This window comes from Piliocolobus tephrosceles, chromosome 8 (genome assembly GCF_002776525.5).
Source record: "Piliocolobus tephrosceles isolate RC106 chromosome 8, ASM277652v3, whole genome shotgun sequence".
In the NCBI taxonomy this organism is placed as follows: Eukaryota; Metazoa; Chordata; class Mammalia; order Primates; family Cercopithecidae; genus Piliocolobus; species Piliocolobus tephrosceles.
In genome coordinates this window covers 74,055,218-74,076,938 of record NC_045441.1, presented here as the reverse complement: position 1 = coordinate 74,076,938, position 21,721 = coordinate 74,055,218, and the positions used below count along the sequence as shown (strand labels likewise).

General features: G+C 40.3%; 1 long non-coding RNA gene across 1 annotated transcript; it reads left to right on the top strand.

The window, feature by feature from the left end:
- The first annotated feature begins 1,171 nt into the window (after positions 1–1,171).
- LOC111551063 lies at positions 1,172–20,092 on the top strand. The gene is made up of 3 exons (XR_002734261.1): positions 1,172–1,471; positions 9,107–9,313; positions 19,620–20,092. It is a non-coding gene; the product is annotated as an uncharacterized LOC111551063 (long non-coding RNA).
- Positions 20,093–21,721: the final 1,629 nt, after the last annotated feature.

Here is a 21,721-nt window from a genome sequence, read left to right as displayed (position 1 = left end):
TTGGCTCACTACAAGCTCCGCCTCCTGGGTTCACACCATTCCCCTGCCTCAGCCTCCCGAGTAGCTGGGACTACAGGCGCCCGCCACCACACCCGGCTAATTTTTTTGTATTTTTAGTAGAGATGGAGTTTCACCATGTTAGCCAGGATGGTCTTGATCTCCTGACCACGTGATCCGCCCGCCTCGGCCTCCCAAAGTGCTGGGACTACAGGCGTGAGCCACCGCGCCCGGCCGTCTGTATTGTTTTTACAAGTAGGGCAGCAAAAACCAAACCCAAATGAGGCTGCATCAGGCTCAGCCCTGTTCCTTTTTTGTCTCCCTGCACTAAAGGTTTCAAGACTGTCTTAGGGCTGTGGTCAGCTTGTTAAACGAATCAGCCTGGAAACCTAACAGAATGTTACTTTACAAAAATTTCCTCATATGTTCCTTTTTAAAACTAGCTCCTTCCAAATCGATCTTTATTTCGGAAATGGAAGGGGGAAAGGAATGGGGGAAATACTAAGTGAAATCACCTGTATTTTCTTAGGAACCCTAACTTAGACGTGACCAGCTATTTCTGAGATGCTTAAGTAAACAGTGTTTTTTCTATCTGAAAGTCTGACAGTCTTTGCAATGTTAAGCTATTTCATGTCTTATACTTAGACCCACCTCAGGCTACTTGGACAAATGCTCAAATAAATTGACCAAATGAAAAACGTGTTCAGAGGTTGAGTGACTTGGAGTAAGAACAAGTGAAGCAGAACTGAGTGGTGGAACTCAACCTGCGTCTGAAGTTTTCAAAACACATCAAATCTAGTCTTCTTGCATTTTAATAATATACAGACTTAGAGGGTGGAAAGAGATGAAGTGTTATGTGCTCATAAAATCAATTTATAAGTGACCTCATTATAGGGTCAGTCACCTCAAGGTAATATAAGTTCATGATTTACTATATTAATGTAACCTTTGCTATGTATTAATCAGTATAAATTTATAATTCAGTAGTCTACAAATTCTAAACTTAAAGAATATTTTCTGAATTTGCTCTTTGATTACTCCACGTCTGCATAGAATTTTCTGACACTCATCAGGATGTGTTTATAAAGGGTTTTCCTTCTTCCTCTTCACATCTAAATGATATAGAATTACCCAAACTTCCTGTTGCTACTGAACTGAAGCAAGAGAAGCAAGGGAAATTGAAACTGAAAATGTGAACCAGCGACTTTACCCAGAAGCACAGTTGTTGGCATCAATGAGATTATTTTTTAATGAAATTAAAGAAAGTAGAGGTTTCCTTTCAACTGACACTGTTTTTCTCCAGACTCTACTGTGCGGCAGGATGGTAGTTGTTTCCTCTCAAGGGAGCTAAAAATTAACTTCATCCTATGGCATGATGTATTAAAATCAGCAGTGTTCATGGTAACTTTCTCTTTCACCTCTCCAACAGATAATTTCTCTTAAGATCCAACCCAAGCTATTCTCTGTACACAAGGTCAGCAAGCATTTGATTCATTTTGTCAGCTTTAATATAAATCAAAATCACACCCAGGAGGCTGAGGTGTGGTAAAACACATAAAATCCCCTATTGCCGTAACAGCCAGTCAGTCACCCCACTCTTTCATATGGGAAAGAACACCAGAAGCAATTTGACAAGTAACAATCAGGCTTCTAGAGACATGGGCAATTGCTGTTAACTCTTGACTGTTTTGACAACATTTTAGAGCTATCTTTTAGGAATATTAGCCTCCCCCATTAACAAAACAGGGAAAAACTCATTTCTCAGGAACCTCACTCTTCATTTAGTTCAACAGTTTGGATGGAGAAGGGAGATATATCTTGAGGGAACACAAGTACATTGATCCCATTTTCTGCCTCACTACATTGCTTGCAGGAAGAGGTCAGCAACTTGGTTCATCCCTTTTTTTTCTGCTTCAGTATTTTTGTTGTGTCAAAGTAACCAAAGAGTTACTTACTTAAATTGCATGTTGCGTTTCCCCATAATTTCCATTGAATAAAATTTAGGTGTACACTTAAGCTTGCTGTAAGCATGCAAGTGAATTGGGAGAAAACATTACCATTAGAGAAGTGGAAAAAGACCAACCCCCTACTCCATCACCACCAGTCAGGTCTTGAGTGAAATCTCCCACTTACTATTACATATTACTCTCACAGAGAATAAACACCATATCTTTCAGTAAGGATCTTCTAATCTGTCATGAAGGGAGGACTAGCCAGACTGAGGGTGTGGTGAGGAACTAGGGGAAGCACAGACAGAAGAAACTGCTTTGACAGGAGAAGCAACTTTGAAGTGTTGCTTAGTCCAGGCTCTGACCCAGGGTTTGTTTTTTTTTGAAGTCTTTGTCATTAGCCCTTCCCTCACTTTCCTTCTACTCTTCAAGTCCTATTCTTACATTCATAGGAATGACTATTTTTGCCCCCAGGTATTTTGCTGGTCCTAGGATTGCTGAGAGGAAAAGATATAATCCTGCCCCCAGGAACTCAGTGTATAGAGATGGCTCCTCCAACTTAACTATTACAGAGAGCTGATGATACTTTTCAGACATATCAATCCAAAATGACTAATTAAGGATAAGGACTTGGAAGTAAAGAACATATCTCAGAGACAACAAATGCCCATTCACCAAAGATAAAGCCATGAACTGTCCAGGGCGAATGAGCTTGCCGTTTGGAGGCTAAGCTTTATGTGGTAATTTGTACAGTTTGGGGGAGGTCACTCAGTAACTTCTGTAATGAAAAGTTTTGTGGCAGCCAAGCGCAGTGGCTCACGCCTGTAATCCCAGCACTTTGGGAAACCGAGGTGGGTGGATCCCTTGAGCCCAAGGTTTGAGACCAACCTGGGTAACATGATGAAACCTCATCTCTACTAAAAATTAAAAAATTAGCCAGGTGTGTTGGTATATAGCTGTAATCCCAGCTACTTGAGTAGCTGAGGCATGCTAATCAGTTGAACCTGGGAGGTGGAGATCACAGTAAGCCAAGATTGTGCCACTGCACCCCAGCCTGGGCAACAGAGCAAGACTCTTGTCTCAAAAAAGTAAAGAAGTTTTATTGGTAGTATTTGTTCTCTATTAAGCCCATCTATTGAGTTCTTAATTCCATTTATCAAATTTTTCAATTCTAGAATTTCCATTTGGTTATTTTTTATATTTCCAGGTATTTGCCAATGTTCTCAATCTTAATTTTTATTTCCTTAAACATTTTAAGCATAATCATTATAGAATCCATGTTGGATAGTCACATTATCAAGATCCCCTATTGGTCTAGGTCTATTGTCTTATTTTTTTGGTACTCAGTTACATTTTCTAGTTATTTTTGGTTGAATTCTATCTTTGGCAGGAATATGTCAGTAGCCTTTTGAATAGGATGAATGAATCTATTACACCTTATGGAAGGCATAAAATCTGTGCTGCCCCACATGGTGGCAATGCACAACTGAAAATCTAAGAACCCAACCGACCTTCTGCTGACCAACATCATAGTGAGGTAAAGAAGTCTCTGCAAAGAGTTTAGCAAAGAATTATCCTTAAGGAATCAAATGAGACTGTAGACAGTTCATCTTGCCTGCTGCCCAGATACAGCCAATTTTTAAAGACAGGGAAGTGCAATAGAGAAAGATTTTAATATGCATAGAGCCAGTTAAATAGGAGACCAGAATTTTACTATTATTTAAATCAGCCTCCCCCAAAATGTGGAGGCTAGGGTTTTTTAAAGACAGTTTGGCAGACATGAGTTGGTTCCTGGGTAGGGGCCATAAGACCAGATGAGTCAGTTTACCAGTCTGGGTGGTGCCAGCTGATCCATCAGAATGCAGGGTCTAAAAAGTATCTCAAGCACCAATCTTAGGTTTTATAATAGTAATGTTATCTATAGGAGCAATTGGGGAGGTTAGTAATCTTGTAACCTCTGGGTTCATGACTCCTGAGTCATAATTTTTAATCTTGTGGCCAATTTGTTGATTTTACAAAGGTGGCCTGGTCTCCAAGATACATTTTACCCAAGATGTAATATCACAGGAAATCAGAACCTTCCACTCACCTCTCATGCACAACTGGCTTTATTAGTTTCCCACCACATTCAGGAGCACCTGATGCCCTAAACTGTTTAAGGTTAGTTAAGGAGTGCTCTTTTCAAACTATCCCAACTTCCATGAAAACCAAAGGTATCAGAAGACCTAGAAAATATCTACAGAATTGGATATCTTGGGACATGAAACAAGTGGATACTTACATATGTGAATCTCACATGTCTTAATATCCAGACTGATTCCACCTTGTCCTATTCTTACATACTATATATTTTTCTATTGGGAAGTTTTCTAATACTAGCTTAGCATCAGCATGTCAGTTTCAGTCAAATTAACACTTTAAAAGATCCCCACTGGAGGTCAGTGAGTCAGGGCACCTGCTGCTCTACAGAAGGGCCGAGTTACAACCTGAGGAATAGCACTTCATCAGAGCTACCTCTCTAGGTCACATTCCCCTCTACCCCAACCAACCACTCCTCAGGAGAACTAAGATGGATTTGTGAGGAATAATTTCCTTGAGCCATTTTTCCAAAGATAGTGAGGCATTCTTAAATGGTATTCATTTGAACTTTGACACAATGCCATTATTTTGTAAATGCCATATCCTGGATAACTAACTATGGCTCACAATATACCCCTCATCATGACTGTGCTCAAATGCAGATACCTCTAGTGCATCATTGAACAAAATGAATTTCACATACTTAAGGCCTCTCTGAAATTTAATTTTCACCTTTCAATTGTTCACTTTTGGAATTTTTTTTTGCGGGGATGAAACTGACACTTAAAAAAGAAAAATTGAAGTTTGTGATGGGATTCTAAAATCTAAACAATTTACTTTCCAATCATATTTTAAACTGTTAGATCATTTGCCCATTTATTACCAATTTAATATGAAAACAGACATGTGCGCGTGGACACAAACAGGCACATGTGTTGAAGGCCTCTAGCAAACAATCTATACTCAAGGTTGATGAGACTTGTTCAACTCTATTGCTAGCCACAGATGAGCATACAGGAAGGTGGTAGGACCCAAGTGTGTCCGACCCACAGCCTGCGGGCTGCATGTGGCCCAGGACAGCTTTCAATGTGGCCCGACACAAATTTGTCAACTTTCTTTAAAAAAAAATTCTTTTTTTAAGCTCATCAGCTATCGTTAGTGTTAGTGTATTTTATGTGTGGCCCAAGACAATTGTTCCATTGTGGCCCAGGGAAGCCAAAACTTTGGATACCCCGTAGTACCTTTGACATTGACGCCTATGGGAAAATGGAGGGAGCAGAATTGGGTAGAGGGAGAAGCTGGACCATTAAGCAGTCCTAGCAAAGGCCTAAGCCAGTTCCTCAGGGAAACTGTGCAGCCAGGATAGCCCTTCAGTCTTGTTCTACTTGAGTCTGTCCTTGCTACCCCAATATTTACCAGTCATTGGAGGAGGAGTGCCCAGGAAGGAGCCATGACCTTGGACAAGACGGCTCTCTCCAACTCCTCTTAATTCCCTGAGAAGACCTCAGCTGAGGGTCATCACCTGCCAACACTCCCAGCAGCTGAAGAATGGGTGCCTCAAACTTGAAGTGGGGACTGGCCCACATACCACAGTGTTCCCTATAGAATGACAGTTTAAAAAAAAAAAGTGACCATGAAGCTCATCTACAGCTTCTGTCTTCAAACCTGTAATTTTTTTCATTTTGGTTTTTCAGGATTATCCCAGACTCTCCCATTTCCAGTAGATTTCTTTGTGCTTTGATTTTTGTTTGGTTGTTTTTCTTTTTTCTAATTCTATTTTGAGACAGGGTCTCACTATGTCACCCAGGCTGCAGTGCAGTGGCATAATCATGGCTCATAGCAGTCTCAAACTCCTGGGCTCAAGAGATTCTCCCACCTCAGCCTCCTGAGCAGCTGGGACCACAAGCATGTGCCACCGTGCCCAGCATTTGAAAAGTTTTTTTTGTAGACACGAGGTCTCCTATGTTGCCCAGGCTAGTCTCAAACTCCTGAGCTCAAACAATCCTCCTGCCTCAGCCTCCCAACATGCTGGGCTTACAGGCATAAGCCAGCGTGCCTGGCTTGATTTTCAGCATTTAAAAAATATTCCAATTTGAAGATTGAAAAGCAGACTAAAATAACATTGGCCTAAGAACTCCCAAAAAATTATCTGGACAACTACAAGGTATTCCTTGCTCCAAAACAGTAATTTCAGATCTGCCAGCACCAATTTGGGCTTCTGTGAAAAGGAGAATTGAGCTTAGGAAGGAGGGAAGTAGGTGGCTGCCAGTGCAGTGTGACTGGAGTGGCCGTGGAAAGATTTCTCAGACCCATCTGCTCTGAAATCATCTTTATTCATGACAACTTCTGAACTCCAGAAGTGCTTACCTGTCAGTGTCACTCACCCGTCTCCTCTTGCTGTTTTTCATTTTGTGTGTAACTGAAATCCTAGGCTTGAATACCTGAGGCCCCGAACCTCTCGAGGTCAGGTCAGCCTGCTATTCCTCTATGTCCATGGGACCCACAAATGCAGCAAGTGAAATTGCCATCATTCCTGCACCTTGGTTTTTGTCCAACATAGGATATGATTACACCTACATAGAGCTGCAGTGAAAGACATGATATGCACTAACACTTCACCTGGAGATTGGTAATTACCAGCTGATAAGATTGAAGGCTGGATGAGAGCCACTGGGGGAAAAGGGTGCTGAACAGGAAAGTGGACAAACAGCTATGGTAGGCAGAATTTCTGAAAATGCCCTCAGGGATGTCCCATCCTAATCCCCAGAACCTGTGAAGATTGAGATATCACTTCCATGATTATATTATAAGGTACAATTAACCTTAGAATAAGGAGATGGCCTGCATGGGCCTAGTGTAATCACATAAGCCTATAAAATCAGCTTTTCCAAAGAGGGGCAGAAGAGGAAGTTAAAGAGTTGCTGCTTTGAAGATCGAGAGGACCATATGAGAAGGAATGTGGATGGCCTCTAGGAGCAGAGAGAGGACCCCAGCTGACATCCAGAAAGAAAACAGGGACTTCAGTCTTAAAACCACAAGGATGGAATTCTGCCAATATTCTCAATGAGCTTGGAAGTGGATTCTTACCCAAGCCTCCAAGGAAAAGCCCAACAATACTTCAATTTTGGCTTGTGAGACTCTGAGTATAGAACCCAACCTATCCTGCCTGGAGTTGTAACTTACAAAAGTGTGAGATGATAAACTGGTGTCATTTTAAGCTGCTAAGTTTGTGGTAATTTGTTGCTGCAGCAATAGGGAACTAGTACAGTAGCCAAGACAAACAAGTCTACTTGTCACTATTTTTGAAAAACACTTTCTTTGGAAGAAACTGGAATCTGCCTCTAAAACCATCTGGCATCTGGCATAAGGGGAAGGCAGACTGAGATCCAAAACTATTATGTGCTGGCTTGAGCTTCAACTTTATGTATACCGAACCATTTCTACCTCACACCTGCCCTCTGTGACAAACACTATTATTATCCCAATGTTATCTCCGTGGGCTTCTAACTGCTATTCGGAGAAATGAAATGATTGGTCCAGTAAGTTCTCAATCCTAGCTGTGCACCAGAATCACCGAATCACCTGAGTTTTGTTTTGCTTTGTTTTGTTTTTAAGCTAATGAGCTTTTAGAAAGTCATAATTCTGAGGCCTCAACCCTGACCCACTGAATCAGGGAGGCCCAGACCTCTTGCACTTATTAAAGCTCCTGGATGATTCTGATATAACCCAGATGTTTGGCAACCAGTGGTTTAAAGTGTGGTTAATGGACACCAGCATCAGATGCCCTCAGGGTGGTGGTAGCCACTGATGTTGTGTCCCTAACAACTATCCTCTACTACCTCACTTACAACAGGACCTCAGGTGTGCTCAGATGGCCACATGCCTGGCCAAAGGGGATAAAAACCATGGTTGTCTCAATTTTCAGCTCTAGTCATGTTATCACATTTCTCTTTCCCAATACTGTCCTGTGAAGGTTAATTTCATGGAGCAACTTGACTGGTCATGGGGTTCCCAGATTAAACATTATTTCCAAGTGTGTCTGTGAAAGTGTTCCCAAATAACACAAGCATTTGAATCAACAGACTCAGTAGATTGTCCCCCCCGACATGGGTAGGCATCATCTAATCTGTTGAGGGGCTCAATAGAACAAAAGGTGGAGGAAGGAGGAATTTGCCTTCTTTTTCCTGCCTCATCTCCTGACCTGGGTCATCTCGTCATCTCTAGTCCTTAGACTGGGATTTGCACCATCAACTCCCCTGGTTCTCAATCTTTTGGACTTGGACTGAATTATACTGTCAGAGGCATTTGAACCAGAGTGACTCCATCTTGCATAAGGGCTAAGTAAAATAAGGCTGAGACCTGCTGGGCTGCATTTCCAGGAGGTTAGGCATTCTAAGTCACAGGATAAGATAAGAGGTAGGCACAAGATACAGGTCATAAAGATCTTGCTGATAAAACAGGTCTCAGTAAAGAAACTAGGCAAAACCCACCCATACCAAGGTGGCGATGAGAGTGGCCTCTGGTCGTCCTCACTGCTCATTTTACACTAATTATAATGCATTAGCATGCTAAAAGACACTCCTACCAGAGACATGACAGTTTATAGATGCCATGGCAATGTCAGGAATTTACCCTATATTGTCTAAAAAGGGGAGGAACCCTCAATTCTGGGAATTGCCCACCCCTTTCCCGGAAAACTCATGAATAATCCCTCCCTTGTTTAGCATATAATCAAGAAGCAACAATAAGTATAAGCAGCTGAGCAGCCCTTGCAGCAGCTCTGCCTATGGAGTAGCCATTCTTTATTTCTTTACTTTAATAAACTTGCTTTCACTTTACTCTATGGACTTGCCTCAAATTCTTTCTTGTGGGAGATCCAAGAACACTCTCTTGGGGTCTGGATCAGGACCCCTTTCTGGTAACACCACCACCAGCTTTCTGCAGATGGCAGATTGTGGGACTTACTTCTTAACCTTCATAACTGCATGGCCAATTTATCATATTAAATCTTATTTTCATTTTACATATCTGCATCCTACTGTTTCTCTGAAGAACCCTAATACATTTCCATCTCTTTGCAGCTAGAATCAGCCAAAAACATATAAGGAGACTCCGCCAGGAGTGGGGAGTTCTTGAGAAAGCTTTTGCTTCTGAAAAAAAGATAAAAGTACACAGGAGAGCTCTCTGGTGCCATTCCTTGAGCATGTGAGAGACTGTGTCACTGGGAGCAGCAGTTATCTGTGGCCATAAGTTGAGATGACTGGATGAAATGCTAAAATGTTGAGAAGGTAGGACAAAAAGAAAGAACCGGGGACCCTGATGACATTGTTGAGGTGCATCAACCCTAGAACCATTATTAAGAGATTTATTCTGTGAGATATTATTATTTACTGTTTTACTACTTGCAGCTAAAAGCATTTCTAACTGTGTACAGGACTACTTTTAAATGCAAGAAAGACTTTCTGGTGTTGAAGACTGGGTTATTTGCATTAACAACAATCCAATTCTTTGTGCACTGAAGTCTAAGTCACCCGTATTCTAAGGTCACCTACACAGATAGTGATGAAGCTGCTTCTAACTGGTCCATGTTTTTTCCATTCTATGGTACTAAAAACAAATAGAAAAACACCCGCATTCCTCCCTTTTTACACACTCCCTATAGCAATGTTGGTATTAGACATAGCAGAAAATAATAACTAAGAAAATAACCTGAAGAAAACATGTCTACAAGCTTTTTGTTAAGAAAAAAAAAATCTTTAAAGCACATACTTATTTTACAAATAAATCAGAAATAATAGGTGTATGGGGAGAAATGGGAGAAAGAAAGGAAAGCCAAGATAGTGCTCATTTTTCACATTAATTTCAAAAAACAAAGGATGAGATGGGAGGTCAGGGGTTTCTGAAAATGCTCACCACAACCAATTTACACAACTTTTCAGAAATATGTTAACTCTGTATCAGAACACACTTTAATAATCTAGATATATAGAGAGACACAATCTGTTTGTCTAAAGAAGCTTCCAGATTTCCCATTTAGTGTGTCTTTTACCTTCACCATAACCCTGAGTCATCTCTGATAGGTCTCATTTTGGAAGTGATTCCATGCATAGAAAGTTGTGTGTGGGCTCCCTAAAGAGAGTAGCTGCATCCCTTTTGTTCATTGGCCTACCCATAGCCTGGAGCACAATGCTTTGAACATAGGGAGTATTCAACCAATGTCAACTACAAGATCACAGAAGGCCCCTTATACTTTAGGAATGTGTGTCTTGTGAGGCACCTGGGATATATCGCTAGCTCATTTTCTCAGACAAAACCCAAACCACAGAACAGTGACATACTTCTGTAAAGGTCACAGGGTGAAGCAGCTCTCTCCAAATTTATTCCTGTGCACTTTTCCCCAAGTTTATTCCCAACAATGCTTGATACACTCTTCTTTAAAACCAGCCTCAGACACATCTGTTCTATGAAGAGTAAATGGAACAGAGAAGCAGCTATTTACTCTCAACGAACAACATTCTGCCATTTAAAAGGAAAAAGTGAACTTTGTGGGTTCCTGTTGTATTATTAGGATTTAATTTCCTTCAGATGGAGATGTGTAACTGATATTATATATTACATACTGCACAGTCACTAATATAGAGAGATTTAATATGCATTCACTATAACAATGCATCAAAGAACATGGTTTTTTGGGTTTTGTTTTTTTTTTTTTTACCCTTTATCTTCATACCCCAGTTTAATGTTTTGCAAAAAGAATTGTCATTTCACTAAATATATAAATAAATAAAAGACTGGTTTTTCCAGATTCACCAAACAGGTGTTGCTTAAGGCAAAATTTTTATAAACTAAAAAACAAAACAAAGTAATCAGAATTCAGTTTCTATAACTGTTCCAACATGAAAAGGACTAGTTATTACCTTAGAGGAAATGTCTTACAATGAATTGAAGATTTTTTATTGAATCTGAATTGGTCCCTTGCCCAACACTAATACTGACATTTTTCCTGCTGAGTTGCAATTGACAATTCACTTTTGGAAGAATTTATGGGAAAATATAGCATTATTCTATTTCCCGACCACAAGTTTTGTTTTATTTCTCACACTATATAGATGGTGAGTCTCAGAGAACTAGGGGCTTCTTTGCTCCTTGATGGGGAAACCCAGCTGTGTGCTTCATGCAGAGCTGTCCATAGTCTACAGCACAAGGCTTTGAACATATGAGGGGGGTGTTCAACCAGTGGCAACTGCAAGATCCCAGAAGGCTCCTTACACTGTGGGGACTGATGGCCTCTTATTCCCCAATAACTCCTGTGGTGTTTCCAGCTTCACTCTTACATTGGCGAGTAGGGATGGAACGCACCGACTGCAGTGCGAATGAACTGTGCACCTTGTTACTTCAAACACTGAAACTCTGGTATTAAAAAAAAAATTTTTTTTGAGACGGAGCCTCGCTGTGTCACCCAGGCTGGAGTGCAGTGGCATGATCTTTGCTCACTGCAACCTCCGCCTCCTGGGTGCAAGTGATTCTACTGCCTCAGCCTCCTGAGTAGCTGGGATTACAGGCACGCACCACCATGCCCGGCTGATCTTTGTATTTTTAGTAGAGACGGGTTTCACCATGTTGGTCAGGCTGGTCTTGAACTCCTGGCCTCGTGATCCACCGGCCTTGCCCTCCCAAAGTGCTGGGATTACAGGTGTGAGCCACCGCGCCTGGCCCGTTAAATTTTTCATGTGAGAAGATATACTTGTTATCATGAACACACAAGGGAGGGATTTGATCGTAGCCAAGCACTGAGGACATGTGAGTTTGTGTGACTTGAAAAACTCTGGATACCAACATCTGATCAAGTGGAAAATTCATATGCCTAGCAAAAGTGGCCCCTGTGACCAGTGAATTTGGTGGCACTGAAATTTTTTCTTTAATTGCATTGAAAGGGGATGTATCAAACAAGCGTCAGCATGTTATTTAATTATGAGATCTGTTTTAAAATTTAAGTGAAAAACCAGGATATCTAGAAGCAAGTTATAGAGAATGCAAAACCTATTCCCCTTTAGGTATTCAGCTTGATGCGCCAAGTGATAGTAATGGCTGTAGTCAGCTGTTGTTATTTTTGCAGTATCTAAGGGAGAGAGTGTATATCAATTCTTCTCTTGTGAACTGCTTCAGTTAGCTATGAAAGGAATCAATGTGTCCAATCTCATTCAAGATTTCTTTTTGAAACATTAGCTAACACTTCATGTGTGTGGATCAGTTCTTACTGAGGGTACTTCCTGCTATGCGTGGTAAAACATCAAGCTTTGCTGCCTAGAATACAAAATAAAATAAAAAGAAATAAAAATGAGTAGCTATTTGTATAATGCACTATTGTGCACTTGCTGCAAGAAGTTTGCCTGCAAAAACAAACAATGTTCTATCTTCTTTATAAGGTAACAAAAACTCCACCAAGAAAAAGATCCAAAACTTTGCCTCTTCCATGATTTTTTTTAAAGGAATTGGTAAGCTGGCACATCCATTTCCATATAGAAATGAGGTGGCTTCCCACCGCAACATGTTTATTTTGCAACTAGATAAAATTATGAAAATTACTGAAGCACTTCTCTCTTTCATCCTTCTGAGAGGGTAGTCTTCCCTTAAGTTGTCTTGGGTGTCCATCTAATTGAAGAAAGAAAGAATGCAAAACTACTATATTTTTCCGATTCTGGCATTAAAAAATAAGATTATGCAGAAAAAAAAAAAAAAAAAAAAGACTTTCAAGTCAGACTATTTCCTTGAGAGATTTCCCAAATACTCTGTCTCCTCTTTAACATAACACAGTCCAAGCCTGGAGAATCCAGCTTATGGAATTCTCCTGTGGGCTAGAGAAGAAACCTTTGCTCCCTATGACAGCAAAGCTTCAAGACCTGCTGCTACATGGCAGAAGATATGACATTACAAAATAGACAACCCACCCGTTTTTTCCCCTAAAGGATAGTGGAAGAAGGAAGCAGAATGGAAAAGAACTAGGAAAGCCAAGTACAGAGATGATGTGTGTTCCAAGCACCACCCACCTTACCCCACCCCTGCCCCACCCAGCTTAGAGGACTGAGGAAAATGCAGAATTAGGGATGGGTAGGGCTGCTCTTGTCCTAGTTCTTCCCTTGGGACTGGGGGAGACGGCCTCATAGGCTGTTCTGCACCACCCAGAGAGAATCCGTGTCCCTTGGCAGTATAGTAGGTCAGGAGAAGATTGTGGTTGCCCCATGTGGCTCTGTGGTATTTATATAGGATCCTGCTTCTGCTGAGTCTCTGGTGGGGAGTAGCCCAGTGGGGGTTGTTGTAGTGGCAGTGGGGTGCCCTGTAGAGAGCATTACAGAGTGGGTCACCAGGCCCAGGATTAGAAGTGTCTGTAGCCCCCGAGGAACCAGGATGGGGCTGAATCAGTCAAGGAGAGATGAGATGACTGAGTGGCCACAAAGTCTTCCCACCCCCACCCTATCCCAGATGAGCCCAAGCTCTAACCACATGAAGAGCAAAGAAAGAACGATTTCTTCTCAAGGACTGCGTTAATGATTCCCAACCATCAGCATTGAAGAAGAGGTCTGGAAGAATGTGAAGAATGCTAAGGCTTGTGTGGAGAATAGAGGGGAGCATGAAGATAATCCACAGCCTGCAGGCAGGGACTTCATGGACACTCTGCATGCTGCAGCAGCCACAGAATTCAACCACAGGTGCCAGCTGGGTGAGTACCAACCAGGTGGATTAGGTCCACCACCCAGAAGATGCATAAAAACCACACCTGTCCCCCCAGATCCACAGAAGCCGTCTTAGGGAAGCATCAGTGGGGATACTCAAGATAAAAAATGTGGAAGGTTCTTTTTCTGCCTTTCTCCAAGATCTGAGTATTATTTGAAGAGATTACTTACTAATTGGAACAAGATTTCACCCAGATAGGGCTAAAAGTTAGAGATTTTCCCCCCCACTACTAGAGATTTCAGAGAGAAGTTCACAACATTTATAGATAAAAATAAAGGAGCATATCTCAATTGTGGTATAAGTTAAATTGGTAACTATTGTATTTGTTTTTGAAAACCATTAAAGTCTGCTTATTTACAACCAAATAATGCCATAGTTGACAATTTTAAAAAATAGAAAGTTTATCCTTTACCTAGCATATGAAGTAGCTATATTCAAACATGAAAATGAACACAACTAATTCATCTAAATATTGATCTAATAAGAACATGGTGTGACCAGAGAGAAATTATTTGCTTTTATAAGAAAATTTTAGTGGGGGGGAAAGCACATTGAAATAATTTTCCTTTTCTTAGAGAAACTGTTTTAACCAAATGAAAAAAATGACCATTGCAACTGATATGACAACATACTTTGCAACAATTGAGTGACTCATTTTTATGGATTTTTTTCCACTAGACATTTCATGTAGAAAAAAACAAAAATGAAGGATACTGATTTTCAAAAATTTCAATTCTATCCATGATTGTCTTCTATATAAATTATTTTTACTTAATTACAAGTCAGTGAATATATTTTAACAAGAAAGTCTTGGGAATTTCTGAGAACTTGCCTAGCATTTTCTACAAATGGCAAAGAGAGCAGTGAAGATTATGTGATTTTAGATTTTTCTCACTTTTACACATCAAAATAAGGACTAGAAATTGATGTTGACATGAATATAGTTATTTCCAAGGGAAATGTCCTTATTTCTTGAATATCTTGGAACAAAAGCTAAAGGAGTAGATATTATTTTTATATGGCAGTAACTTTAATGTGTTATTAATTCAGGGTTGTAATAAACTCTAGTTGTGTTTTTACTCTATAATTATAATTAGTTAAAAAGTATATTCTCTCATCATTATGTCCATGATGCTTACATGATGCTCAGCATGTCAACATTCAATACATTAGCTCAGTGTCATCCCTTCCCTCCAGTGTTCTTCTAGCTGGCAGTCCTGTACATCCATTTGCCAACGGCAGCTCCTTTTCCTTCTTCACTGGCAATTAGTCTAGCTCTAGTTTGGGGAAAAAAATGATGCAACTGCCATATGATTAGGACCAGAGTTCAAAATTCAAACTCAGCACAGCTTTCCAAAGATCTGGTACTTAAGTTCCGTTCCTATAGCAGCAACTCAACACAAAGCCCACTGCCCTGATCTAAATGTAACCAAAACCTAATGCAAGCTTTCATTTACCTCTCATTTTAAACCATGTCTTGTAGGTTTTGATCAACTATACGTGTTACGAGGCAACTGGAAAAGCTAGGGCACTGTATAATCACTGTCAATATAAAACAAATGTAGTAACTCTGTCTAAATTGTAAGAGCACATGTTGAACATAGAATCATTCCAAGCAGGCATTTTCTCATGAGATATTTGATCTTGAAGGCTCAGCATGTCGATATTCAATACATTGGCTCAGTGTCATCCCTTCCCTCCAGTGTTCTTCCAGCTGGCAGTCCTGTACGTCCATTTGTCAACAGCAGCTCCTTTTCCCTCTTCTTTGGCAATTAGTCTAGCTCAAAAACGTTGGGGCCTGCACCCGACATCTCAGCCTTCCTCCCTCATTACTGTCCTTGTTGTTGTCCAGTTATTACATCTTCTCACATTCCAATGGGCACCAGATTCATTTTCATAAAAGTAGGTAGTGTGGAAAATCCTTACATGTATAGCATTTTGTTAAAGTGTGCATTGGTTAGAGTTGAGCACTTAGAAAGATTGTCTAGATTCAAAGGTAGTTTTTCTACCAGATGTCTGCTTCTCCTGAGAAGAAAGTCTGTCTCACACAGTTTCATCCCCAGGTCCCAAGGGGTCCAGCAGGGTGTGTGAGCTTGCTTCTTGGGAACAAAGACATCTGGAGTTCTCCCACACTGCCCGAGCTGTGCAGATGTCTGGGAGGCTCCCCTCTGCTGACTTGATGCCTCCTTTTCTCATCGTGTCTAGGTCAGTCTACTTCAGTATCTCAGCCACCCACCCCTTCTTACTTCCAACAAGCACTTAAAGTAGATTCCGTATTGGATGCATATACGTTTTTTCACAATTTTATCAAGAAATCAAGTACTGCAGCATGTTTACTAATGCTGCAAAGACAAGTCCCTCATACAACCCTTTTCCAATGTCCACACTGCCTCGGCTCCTACCAGTCTCAGAGACCCTACACTTAGACCTTCCTGTTTTCCGCAAGGACTCTGCCTCTTTGGCCCAGTCGCCTGGGTCACCTGAGCTCATGGCCGTCCATCCATAACCAAAGACCTGTCTGAGTGCCACCCCCTTGGGAGGAACTCCTAGGAAACTCAAACACATTTTATGGATATAAAACTTACTAGATATAAAATATCTAATGGGTGTACATGAATTTATTTCTGGGTATGTTTTTGGTTAACAAAAGAATTTTGGATTAACAGCAGCTGCTATCAGGGGTACTTAGAAAAAAAGAAAAACAACACATTAGTCATAGACAAAAGGAAGCAGAGAAAGTTGGCAGGAAAGGAATAGAGATATGTGTAATGGAATACTGAAAAGATAAAAGAAGATAATGTAAAATAACCTAAGGCCTAATAACCAAAGCATGTGAGGATATATGAGCAAAGAGAAGTACTGAAGAGCTGGGATGCTGGGAAGTAAGTGATGGGTGTCAACAACCTGAGTTACAAATTCAGAAAAAGATTTGCAGCAAATATGGCTAGTTATCTATGGGATTCCTTTTTCCTTTTCTTCTGAAATAACAAAATACTTATTTGTTTAGGGCAGAAATTTTATCAGTTAAAAATATTTAACTTCCTAGACGCCCCCCCCCCCCCTTTGGCTAAGGGGCAGATGTGACACCAATGAGATGCAGGTGAATAGGGTTCTAGAGGCTTTCCTTCCACAACAGGGGACAAAGCCTCAGAAAGAAAAGCATGTTGCTATTCCCCTCTGCTCTTTCTCCTAATTCCTGTCTGGTGAGTGGTCCTGATGCTGACAGATGCGGTAGCTATCTTGCAGCCACGATGAAGAAAACAGCATGACTAAGGACAGAAGGAGCTGAAAGGGGGACGACGCATGATTTCTCATGAAAGCTTGAGCCACGACATTTTAAAAATGAAACTAGATACCTCTTACTGAAATGATGCAGGGATTTCCAGTTAAATTTCCAGCAAAAGAATGAAAAATGGAAATTAACTATAAATCACTTATTTATGTAAAATAATATTAACATAATTTCTATTTGGGGTTCTATCTTTGTTGTTGTATTTTAGTAAACCTTAAAACATTAGAGATTTAAAATTTACTTATAACCTGAGTCTGTCAAGTGTTTTCTATTTCTTTGTGTATGGTTTTAAGTTCTTCAGCCTTAAATAGTACTTCACTGGGTGTTTTCAGGAACTTACATCTGTTTGGGGAGGAATTGCTATGTTATAATCCTCTATGACTTTAAGTCCAAGGATATACACACCCCAGCAATCACAGTCTTATAGCCACTAATTCAATTCTTCTTACAGCTCTTGGGGTTTGGGTGTAACCCCTTAGAAGCCAAGTTATTAGCTGAATAAGGAACTAACACCTCCAACAATGCTGTTCACTCATCAGGTTTCTTAAAAAACTCTTTGTTATCCAAGCAAATCCTAAGGATATACACCCAAGATGAGTTATGGGGAATTAATTACTGACTCCTGAGAATCTAAGAATGGGCAGCAGCCCAATGTTCTCATCCTTGAATCATGCTGTTTCATAGATGCAACTTACCTTAGGTCAATTTAGTGTTTATTTTTCATAGTGCAACAAGTATACTTCAGACATTTTTCCAGTGACTTCATTTAGGAAATCTGAGTATATATTTGTTAACATTAATATGCGATATGAATAAGCTTTCTAAAATTTGGACAAGTGGAAAAAAGTGGTATTTCTGTTCTTTGAATAAAAAGCAACTGCATTTAAAACATATGCATAATATATCAGTAGGTAAATTTATCCACAGGAAAAAATGATCAATCCTATTTAAACTACCTGTTTTACAATTACAATAGTTTCTTATTCAGAAATGTATTAGGTCAACTTAAGTACTATTTATTACATCAGAACTACCAACACCTTTATTACCCTGTTTGGAAGACCGAACATGGATCAGATGTTAGTTCCACCTTAGATACAGCAAATCATTTCTTTCCATGTTAATAGCTGAAATTTAGAAAGCAAATGGACCCAGAGGGGATATGCCCACAAGCAGGAGATGAACGTGTTCCAAATGGTGGTGTATTTCCAAGGAGACTTACAGGCTTTTTATTCCAAGGATTGGCTCAATACTTCATTACTCAGAAAATGTGTTTGATCAGGCGAGACCTTCAAATTTGAGCTCCTCTGCAGTCAGGGGAATGCTAATGACTGTCTGACAGCTTGTCACAGACATTGGATTTTTTTTTCCCTAGCATCCCTGGCCAGATTTCCTCTTTTCTGGCAGCTGTGCTGGTGCAGACTGCCAAGAGGCACCATACCCACAATCTTGAGAGGATTCTGTTTCCAGCAAGTCTTCTTTTACTGTCATCTATGTATTACATCTCTATTTCAAGTATCTCTAGAATTTATAGTCATACTGGGGGTTTCGTTTCAATTTGCATTTGTTTGTTATGTGGCTTTACATGACTTTTGTCTACTTCATGAATCTGTCTGATCTTCCCAGTAGATCAAAGTACCCAGAGGATCTGATTCTCTTTGACATACAGAAGCTCCCCAGAGACCATGCCTTTGATTTCATTTATAGCCCTTTAGGACAGTGTTTCCCCCTCAAACTCTCTTGCAGACTGGTAAATGTCCTAAATTATTGAGTGGAGAATAGAAGGAAGGGAGTAGGAAGTGAAACCCAAGACAAGTCACAATACCTGTTCATAAAAGGGAGGGGTTGCTAGGCAGGAAATCTTTGCCACTCTGGTCTTATCTCTTAAAGAACACTACCCAGGATTGCTCATCAATCATTGTCAACTATTTACTTTTACCTTAGGGTAAAATGACCTTATATGCAGGTAGTAGTAATTATTAGAGTAATATATGATGCCTAAACAGTATCTGCAGGTGGTAATAACAAATTAGAGTTGTGACAGGGCAGTGCTTCACAAATGTTCCAACTCAAGGTACAATCTCAAACTTGTTCCAACTAGTACATGCCCAAGTATAGGGGTTAGGGGCTTTGTCTTCTACAACTTCACCATTCCTAAGGTGTTTAAATCCAAGTCTCTAATAACTTATTACTCTGGTTTTTAAAGAGGACAGTTGTTTACATGAGAATAATTTCAATAGGACTGAGATTTTTTGGAGCGTGGTAGATGGGCATCACTCCTACCAAGGCTTACAGGCAAAGAGGAAGTCAGACACTGACATTTCTCAGCATGGGTACATGTGCTGCAAGTCACCTATTGGTCAGTTGTGAGAGCAGGTGCAGGAGAGTGTATATACAAGTCAACACTGGGAGAGGCGTGTATAAGAGCTGAGAGCTTATAGCAAAGCTTGGGCAAAGTAAGGGGTATGGTTGAGCCAGGAAGTCTATGAAAATGAAAAGGCCGGGGTTAGAACCTCAGGCCTCAGATCTTGGTTAAATCCTAAAAACTGTTCATTGTGCTTCTGTTGCAGACAACACATAGGAGTGAATGAGACAGAAAGCGAGACCATGAGGATGATTAAGAAGAGCAAGTACAACATGGCTGAGACTAAGTGTCCAGGGAGTTGAGAATAAGTGGCCTATTGTCATGTCCTATATAAGTAGAGTATGTGGATGGGAGGCCAAGAACACACCAACAAATAAAATGTTGAATACATCAGTCAAGGGCATATCGAGATGATCAGGATGCTGGCTCTTGGAATGTTTATCTTCCCACCCCACCCCAGAAGAGGACCTTCTTGGCTTGTTCACCACTGTTTCTCAGCCTGGCACACAGCAGGTGCACAATGAATATTCATTAAAATCAATGATTAACTAAACTGGCTAGTATTCCATCTCATGTTCATTACTGGAGAACTGAAGAGCCAGCTAGCCTACAAAAACTCATTCTGGATTTAGAGGCAATAAGAAAACATGCATTCAAATAAAATCAGAGAATCCTTCTAATGTTTCTTCATGTGTCTATCTTTTCCCATCCCCCAACACCATTTATTTATTTTTCTTGACCTGCAAAGGATCTGTTTTGTCCATGAGGAGTCCCAAAAATAGCCCCCAAAGTGGTTCTCCTCACCTACCCCACCCCACCGATGCTGCATCACATAGTAGGGTGTTACCTTGCTCCTCCGTGCAGGGAGCTTTTCTCAGCACCACTAAGGTACCAGGGAAGTGGTAACTGGGAACAATTTTTCCCAATATAGATAAAGCCTGGATTAAAAAGTAGGGTGATACATAGGCAAGGGGTAGATGGGGCCTTCCTAGAGGACATGATGTCTTCCTGAATTTAATCCATTAATAATCAACAAACCAGCCCTACTGATTTAATGCCTAGGCTTTGCTGCCTGACTGTATTTAACAAAGCTTTCGAATGGCAGGGTGATTTCCTACAGGAATACTGAGTTTTTTCCAGGGACAGATGTAGCCTTGGTATATTGTCTGGTTATGTAGGGGTTTTTTTTTTTTTTTTTTTTAACTGCACTTGTGTTGTTTTCCTTTTTTCAGCTCATAGCTGGAGACCCTTTGCTGCTACCTCAAAACCTTTTGGAAATTGACCAGTAATAAATAAGATCTTTCTCTATAGACAGCTTTTTCCAAAGGAATAGAAGAATTAGAAAATATAGAGGATCTATAGTATGCATGCCTTTGGTTTCCTGAGGTCCCTTAGGTGATATGGAATTCTTTAAAAATGTAGATAGATTTTGATAACATCAAATCAAGATCCTAAGAAATCACTAGCATTCATCAGACTGTAAAGTTTCTGAGCAATTCTCTCCCCAACCCCCATCCTGAGCCTAACATTGTGACTTGCTCACAGCCTCACTGGATAGATACTGGTTAGATAAATGAAAGCATTCATTAATCAATGTGATGTGAAGAATTTGGATAAATGATTCCTATTTCTCTCAGTCTAACCAGGGGAAGTAGTCCCATAAACATATCTGTAAGTTTGATAGAATTTGTAAGTTCTTTTGAATATTTGGAAATCTGATTTCATTTTTAAGACACATGGAGTCTTAATATGTCCATGATAGAGCAGTGAATTTTATTCAGTTAGGTAATTTTGCACTTCTTATTTTTAACCAGTTTGTTGTCTTTCTTCTTTCTTGTGCCTTTCACTATAGTATTCATAGATCCTATTAACAGTAAACAAAGTGTCAGACGCCAGGCATGATAGCTCATGCCTGTACCCAGCCCATTGGGAGGCTGAAGCAGAATTATTTGAGGCCAGGAGTTCAAGACCAGCCTGGGCAATGTAGTGAGACCCTTTTTGTTGGTTTTTTTTTTTTTTTTTTTAAGGAGAAAGTGGAGATAATCGGTTACTCCATGGTGAGGCTTGGGATGGTGGTGGGAATGGAGTGGAGGAAGGACTCCCTTCCCAATGACTAGATATGTCTTAATTTGTAAGAGGGCTCTCTCCCTTGTGACTTTCTCTCCCTCCTTTACCTATGTCAACTTTGTGTTGGGAGTGTTCAGTACAATATGTGAATGGAAAATTCAGAAATGAATGTACCAATAGAAATAAAGATACATGTGAGTGTTGCTTTTTCACTTTTTCAATGAAGATCTGATCCTTTGG